This window comes from Hermetia illucens, chromosome 1 (assembly GCF_905115235.1).
Source record: "Hermetia illucens chromosome 1, iHerIll2.2.curated.20191125, whole genome shotgun sequence".
Taxonomy (NCBI): Eukaryota; Metazoa; Arthropoda; class Insecta; order Diptera; family Stratiomyidae; genus Hermetia; species Hermetia illucens.
The window spans coordinates 102683350-102691020 of NC_051849.1; the positions used below are offsets into that span (position 1 = coordinate 102683350).

The following is a 7671-nucleotide window of genomic DNA, read 5'->3' on the forward strand; positions in this document are numbered from 1 at the left end:
GTGAGATTTATAATTAGAAGATATTACGGTTCAATAGAAAAGAGTGAGTTTTTTATAAAAAAGAGTGGAAAGGTTTTTGGCGGAGCGGTTTATAGTGAGTGGAAAGGTTACTACTAAAGATTCTTTATAAAGACTGGAGATAGTGATAACAAATTAAATGTATTTGAAAATTTCCTATTAGGTTTGCAGTATTAAGTATATGCTCGGAAAGACGCTTTTGTCCAAGTGTTTGGACTGGTTTTTCTCCACGGAACTCTTTTTGGATATAAACTCGGAAGGGGTTGAAACGAAAACAGCTGTCAAGCTAATATGCTTGCAAGAAATGCCATCATTATACTATATATATGTTCAATTCTAGATGCTGTGAAAGGCGATAATTTCGACTATCGCGACTTCGACCATGAGACACTCAAAGGATTCTGAAAGATCAAGGGCCACATCTTCAAAACAACATTCCGTAAAATAAAAAAATGGCTTAAATGCCTGTTAAATTGAATTTTATTATTTTATTAACTATGAATTTGTTTAAACTCAAACTTAATTTGTTATTTCCTCAACTAAGAGTTATTTTCAAATATATTTTTTCTAAGCTTGTATTCATTTAATCATCTCTCTATGTATATATATTCTAATCCCGTATTCATTTACAAAAACTCCATAATATTTGCCTAAAAAGGTGAAAATCGTATTATGACGGGTTGGAGAGCGTTAAATGATATTGATTTTCCTCGTACGAAAGATGCTAAACCTAAGTCAGAAGAAGGTCCGCCCAATGATATACGTACATATTTATACTTGTTGCTCTTAACGAGACAATAAAGCTTTTTTTGCAATATTAACAAATCGGTTGCTATGTGCATGCATAACCAATTGATGATTAACTGCTGCCTCGGGAGCTCTGGCTGCACCTTTCCCTCATCCTAAGTATCTTTAAAGCCGTCGATTCCTCCGGAGATGATACTTTTTAGCGTGGTGGTTCATTTTGCACTTCACTGCTCCCGCGCAATGATATGCAATGTTAAAACGAAATGAGGTGTCGTGGAAAGGGAATGCATCCACACATCTCGAGGCAGCAGTCCATCATTAATCTGTGATACATCCATTTCCCGCTGGAAGGAGGAAGATAAATTATTCCTCATTATTGATTGTAGATTCTAGTTTAAGCTTTCATTGCTCAATAAAGTGATGGATGGATGGAATACGGCTGTCATATTCTTTTCATCTCTCTTTTACCAATAAGATTTGGTGAAGATTACGCCCAGACATTTTAGTGTGGGTACTGCCTATAAGATATAATTTGGTTCATAACTACCCTTTCATGATGCACTGGCTTATTTCTATAAAGTATTCCGACACAAAATCTTCGTTCCACTACTGAACCTCACCAACCAATCATCACTAGACCATTCAAATGCTGGTGGATCAATTAAGGGCAAAATGTGACAGCAGACGTCAATACTTGCAAAAATTGTTTGACAAGCCCCATTTATTCGGTAAAACCAAGCGTCAGGATTGAGACACTCGAATAATTCTCGTGACAACCACTCCGTAGGGGCTTGACCGACTGTCATTCTCCTGACTCCCCAAACAATCCTTCGCTCGCTAAACAAATGCGTGTGCCTTTCATCATATGGCCGGTTGGTTTTTGTTTACAAATATCAGCAGCGCACCGGCGAACATTTAGTACAAAAATTGCCCACACAAACACACGCACATCCGTGTGGCCGAACGCACAATGGTCCGCCATAACCAAGTTTTTCGTCTATCGTTAGGAAAATTGCACATACTTGATTTTGTTCTGTCTCCACGACTATTTAATCAGCATCAGGACGTAGGTTGATTACGGTAGCAAGTTTTGATCCACAGTTCCTTTGGATAAATGCAGGATCTCGGCAACAATTTGGCCCCGACACGAGCCTACAACGCAAAACCAATTTCCGATATAATTCCCGCACTTAGACGAACCTTTCCTGTATTTACCTCGCTGCTGGTGTACACGAGCTTATCACAGACGCTTAACACCAAAAATCTTTTAATTTTTCCACCGAGATATACCGTAAACCGTAAATCGCGTTCACATTCGACAAATCGCTGGCAAAACGTTTCCTGCCGACTGGTGAAATGCCTGCTGTAGTGCCATATAAATATTTGAAGGGAAATTTTCACATTTTAGCATTTAGTAAATGCTCGCCGGTTGATGGCGGGAAATTTAAATCCCCGACAAATGTTTTGTTAGAAGTATATACTATATACGTTCTATGAAAATTAAAGAAGATTTATATATGAAAAAACTTGAAGTTAAGTAAGCTAATAGTAAATCATCTAGAGCAAAAGTAGAAAAAAAATATTGTACAATATGTAGATACATACGTATACCCTCCTTTAGCATCGCTGGATAAATAACATCCATACCAGGTGCTTTGAAGTGTTCAAATGATAGTATAGCAGCTCTCGCTTTTTTATTAGTAACAACCGGTCTCGCAGTGTCCCAATTCCCCTTGCAACACCTTCGTGTTGAAGGGTTTCCAGAAATTGCCAATTCTCTTCTTCCCACTTCTGAGGCCTGTTCTCCCGGGTGGTGTACTTCCAAGAGAGTCTGTGTAGACTCAACCCTGGAGTTCGTGAAAGTACCATTCTGTTTTCTAAGAGTCCAACTTGCCCGACTGATCCTTATTAAGGGCTCTACACAACCTGGACCTCTCCCTTTCACCTTCCAGTTCCTCACAGTATGCTCTAAAAGAGTCTCGTTTCGAACGTTTTACGAGTCTCATATATTCACGCTGTGAATTCCGATAGTTTAGCCAGTCTTCATTTTTATTGCTTTTGAAAGCACGATTTAGAAGTCGTATGGTTGATTTCCTGAATCTCTGCAGTTCTCGGTTCCACCATGGAACCGTTTTACCACGTTGGCTTCGGGAAATGGGACAAGCCTCTTCAAAGCACTCTAAAAGTGTGCGATTTAGAGTTTTCAATTCATCTTCTATCGCCAAAGGAGTCCTTAGTCGCCTAGGGAGCTCAACTTTGTCGCCAAGAATTTCATCGAACTTCCTCCAATCCATTTTCCTAGGATTCCGTCTTTGTATTACAGGCTGTTCGCCTGTAATAGTTAGACTAAATTCTAAGTAACGGTGATCTGAGAGTGAGACTTCATCTCATACTCGCCAGTTTCTAATCAACTATAACAACTTTGAAGTGCAGATTGTGAGGTCAATTACATCACTTCTTCTTGACCCCACGAACGTAGGGGCGCACCCTACGTTCGCAGTCATCAGACCAGCTGAAGTAATAAAATCAAAAAAGTTTCTCTCCTCTAAGATTGCACTTGCTACTGCCCCAACAAATATGCTGAGCATTCGCATCACAATCTATCAAAAATTCAAGGCCATTTGATTCTGCATACATTACCCCCTTAGTTCTTGCGTCAGCGGAGGGCACAAAAATAGGGTAAATAGGCAGGGACAACTATAACGTTTCTCCTCTTACCATTTACCTGGTATTGTAAGTTAATCGCAACAAGGTCCTGGAAACAGAATTGTCTCAGCCTGGTTGCCTCTAACAATTTTGACATCAGAACGCAGGCCCTCGGTCTCGAGGATCTTTTATCGAAGAAGATCCTAATCCCCTTGACTGATCCAATACCACAGATTCTGTTAAAACGAACCCATGGCTCTTGAACCAAAAATAGATAAGGACAGGCCTGCAACTTTGCCAGCTTTGCCGCCAGTAAATAGGAAGAAGCTTTGGCATGCTGTAGGTTGATTTGACTAACTCTTATGTTTGTAGCCATAAGTACAGTCTAACATGAAAACCACCGCTTACTGAAAAGTCTGCTGCGTCCAGTGTGGATTTCAGCGGGGTTACCAGGTTGCCCTCATCCTTCACCGAAACTTCCGCTTCCTTGCGTCCGATTTCTCTGGATATCGCCACACTTGGTGGCGTACCAACGTTCAGGCCCTCATCCCCAAGAAACTTCACCTTCTTTCGTAGTGCCTTCCGTTGTCGTCGGCTAGAAGCCTCCTCCCCCCTCTCAGGTTTTTCCGGGTATAGGCGGAAGAGAAGGTTCTGGCAGGTAAGCCTGTAGTCCCTTCTCCTTTGCGGCTGAAGTTTCCTTCTGCCGAGCCTCCCTCCCCTGTATTTTAGAAGAGTTAGGTAACAGTGGCACTGAAATGGAGAGTCTGACTTCCACAGATTTCTACGTGTGGGAACATGAAATGAGTTAGGTAACAGTGGCACTGAAATGGAGAGTCTGACTTCCACAGATTTCTACGTGTGGGAACATGAATTAGGTGAGGCCCCCAAAATCCGTGCCTCGGTCACGATCCGATTTCCTAGAGTCGCGGGTGGATTCGAAGTTTGTGACTTCTTACCACTTGGAGAGTTACAACCTTTGGTTTCCAGTAAACTACCGCAAGCTCCCCCACCACGGCAAGGTGGTGTCCGTTTACTACCAAATAAATGCTTTTCTACTCCATGTAATTTAACGGTGCTGCAGCACGACTGGACTAATTGCTGTTTAGGGATCACTCTATCAAAGGCTTTGACAATGATTGGAAACTATTGTCAGATTTATTTTGCAGTCAAAAATGGATTTTCCTAATAATACCAAAAATATACGTTTCTAATAGTAGTCGTTAGAAACTACTTGCATAATATGGAATTCTTAAAATAATTTAGAATTCCTGAATTAGTTTTCTTCCAGAATTAGTTACATTTTTTACTATGGAACTAGTGATAAAAACGATTCCTAATAACTGATTACGTAATGGCATTAATGTAATGCGAGTGCAATGCTGATCACACTGCCTCCTACAGTGTACTGTAGAGTACCGTTACGGTCTTGAATGAAATGCTCTGACATCCTTCAAGGCCCTGATTCAATATGAATTGCTGCGCCAACGATTATTATTATATAAATTCTCCGAGTTATCACAATCTCGGCAGATGCCTAATTCTAGCACTAAGTGCCAAACATTTAGACTCGGACGATCGTACCTACTTAAAAACCATAGGGCTGGTGGTAGTGGCCGGTGGTAGCATAATGGAGAATCCGTCAAGAACTCAACGCAACGCTGAGCACGTATGCTGAATGGTGTACTTTTGTTTGGTTTGAACCAGACTGTGCGAGAGTCCCAGGACATCAACGGACACCTTAAGGGATTTAGGTACAATACCTGCAGCTGACAATATTATGGGAACTACAACCACCCGCTCGAGAAGCCAAATTTCTTTGATTTACCGAGCCAGTGGCTCATAATTCACCTTCTTTTCGAGGTATTTCCGTTCGATGTTGCTATTATGGGGGGTAGTAACATCAATTATATACGCGGAGTGACCCGTCTTGTCAACTAACAATACGTCAGGCTTGTTTTGTAGAGTATGTCAGAATTTGCCGGTCCCAAAACACTCTGTAAGCAGAACTATCAAGTACTGCTTGCGGTTCATATCGGTGAACCGGACACGTTCCCGTGATCAGCCTATGCTTATATACAAGGTTTTGATGTATAACCTTACATACAGCATTATTCGTGGTGATACGATACGGCTATACCCCTACACATGCAACGATGTAATCCTCGTTTCCTCTCCGAGATCATTAAAAACATGCCCAAAAAAATCAGCGGAGCTATTAGGTCCGAACTGGATGTATCCTACAAGAAGCTTCTCAAATCCTTCAAACCTGGCCCACAATTTTTCTCACTAATTAATTGATTGACTGGAAGGAAAAAATCTTTCCTCAACGTCAAATACTCTCCGATAAAAATAGGTAACCTCCAGTTCCACTCCCCTGCGTAGAATACTTCAGCTAATTATTCAGATCCTAATCCCCCGCGGATCCCCCCCGAGACTAACAGGTCGCCACTACTATCAACGATAAAACGTTGAGCTTGTCTTACCTTTGCCCCTTTTCCCCAGCCAGTCAGGATCGCCTCGTTCGTCTCTATTTTTACCTCCCTAGGATAAATTGAACTTGCAATCATTCGGTCAAACAATAAAAAATCATCGGGTCTCGACGGTGTTTCTAACTTTCTCCTGCGGAAATGTGTGCCTAACATCAGCGAACGTCCCATCATTTTCTTCAACCACTGCCTGAGTAACGGACACCTCCTGGTATCATGGAAATCAGTTTTCCTAATGCGTATCCCTAAGAAGGGGTGCTCCAACGATCTCAAAAATATGAGGCATATCTCTTTTTTTGCCCCCTCTCCTTATTCAGAATCGTTGGAGAATTTATCCTCAGCAGAATTTGCTACGTGCGCTTCAAAGGACAAAGGACTTCGCTTCATTGACTTCCTATTAAACCTAGGAGTGCCTCAGGTATCCATTCTAGGTCTCAAACTTTTATCTTCCTCCATCTTCTTGGTTGTGGTTATGCCTACATCGCGGCCAGAGCTCCTCGGAGCTCGAGCGTGGAGTTGTTGAGAATCTCTCTCAACAACAAACTTAAATCTACATCTCTCAGCTGCCTTAAAAAACCTCCTCTCACCTCGGGCTCTGTTCCCTGGTTCAGTCGGTTCTTATACAAAACGCTAATTCAACCAATCTTGACCTATGGTTTCCCAGCATGGGCTACCATTTCACCCAACGTAGCAAAAACCCTCCAACGCTTCGAAATCCACTAATCCACCGATAAAAAATCTTGCTACGCGTGACGCCTCGTTGGGCGAGGTAATACGTTTCAGAGTTGGCCCTGCTCTCGGACAGTAATTCTTCTTTCGACCATCACGCCTCCCCTCCTTTTGACAAAGCTTACCGCGTTGGGTCAATGTTCCGCCAAAATTGTGAATTGGAATGCGCACAAGTATACCAGAATTACCAATTCATACACATATATACATATATATGGTGTATTTCGTAAGTGGCCATTATCGCGCTGTACGGTTTAGATGGGAAAATTTGTCTGACTTAAACACACTCATATGTCTGTTTGATGTCTGACACAGACCCGGACATTAGCCTGACGCAGGCACATATGCTTGTCTGTGACAGAGGTTTGCCTGAAACGAATGAATGCATATTTGAAGCAAACATTTATCTGAAACAGGCACAGACACTTGTCGAATAGTGTTGTTAATACGCGTATCCTGCCAATACACCAGGCGATATTCTGTCGTGTTAAGTCGTTCAGAGTGAGCGTTAGCCCCAAATGTACCAAATTAGATCATTCTAAAGACATAAATAATATACCCAAAGCAACCTGCAAAATAATACTCCAAACTAATCTCAGAAGTGCAAATTTTTCATCTAATATTCCCTGCCCCCTCAACTAAAGCATTTACTTTCACTTCCTGTCTGTTGCGGATCATTAAATTGCAATCAGAATTGTAAGTTACAAGAATATTAAGCAAAACTGTACACTACCCTCCCCCACCCTGTAAAACGACCAAAAAGTGATCAGGACCACGATTATGATTTTACCCAACTCTGGTTCGAAGGTATCGATTCCGCAATCAATAATAGACTACTTCCATTTCCATTTTACGCCATTGCCCTTAGTGAACTGGTAAAAGCTTCTTAAAGCCTAAAGAGTTGACTCAAATTTTTTCAATATTCAAATTTGCACCGCCGAATATATTCACCAGTGCTCACCTCACCGTCTCCTCTTTGGTAGTCTCTTCTTATTAAACTTGTCACTGTGAAGTTTTCTGCTGGAATGTCAGACCAAAGGAGAAA

At 41.6% G+C, this 7671-nt stretch overlaps 1 protein-coding gene across 2 annotated transcripts in view; it reads right to left on the minus strand.

Moving 5' to 3' along the window:
* The window catches only part of LOC119647323 (pre-mRNA-processing-splicing factor 8), a 50732-nt gene extending 48624 nt beyond the window's left edge, over window positions 1-2108 (minus strand). Inside the window, exons 1-2 of one of the 2 annotated variants that reach the window (XM_038048250.1) lie at window positions 1981-2108; window positions 1788-1917 (exon numbers count right to left, since the gene is read on the minus strand). The gene's annotated coding sequence lies outside the window, so the exon portion shown is untranslated. The remainder of the gene's footprint in view (window positions 1-1787; window positions 1918-1980) is intronic. The other variant, XM_038048252.1, reaches the window with a different exon arrangement.
* Window positions 2109-7671: the final 5563 nt, after the last annotated feature.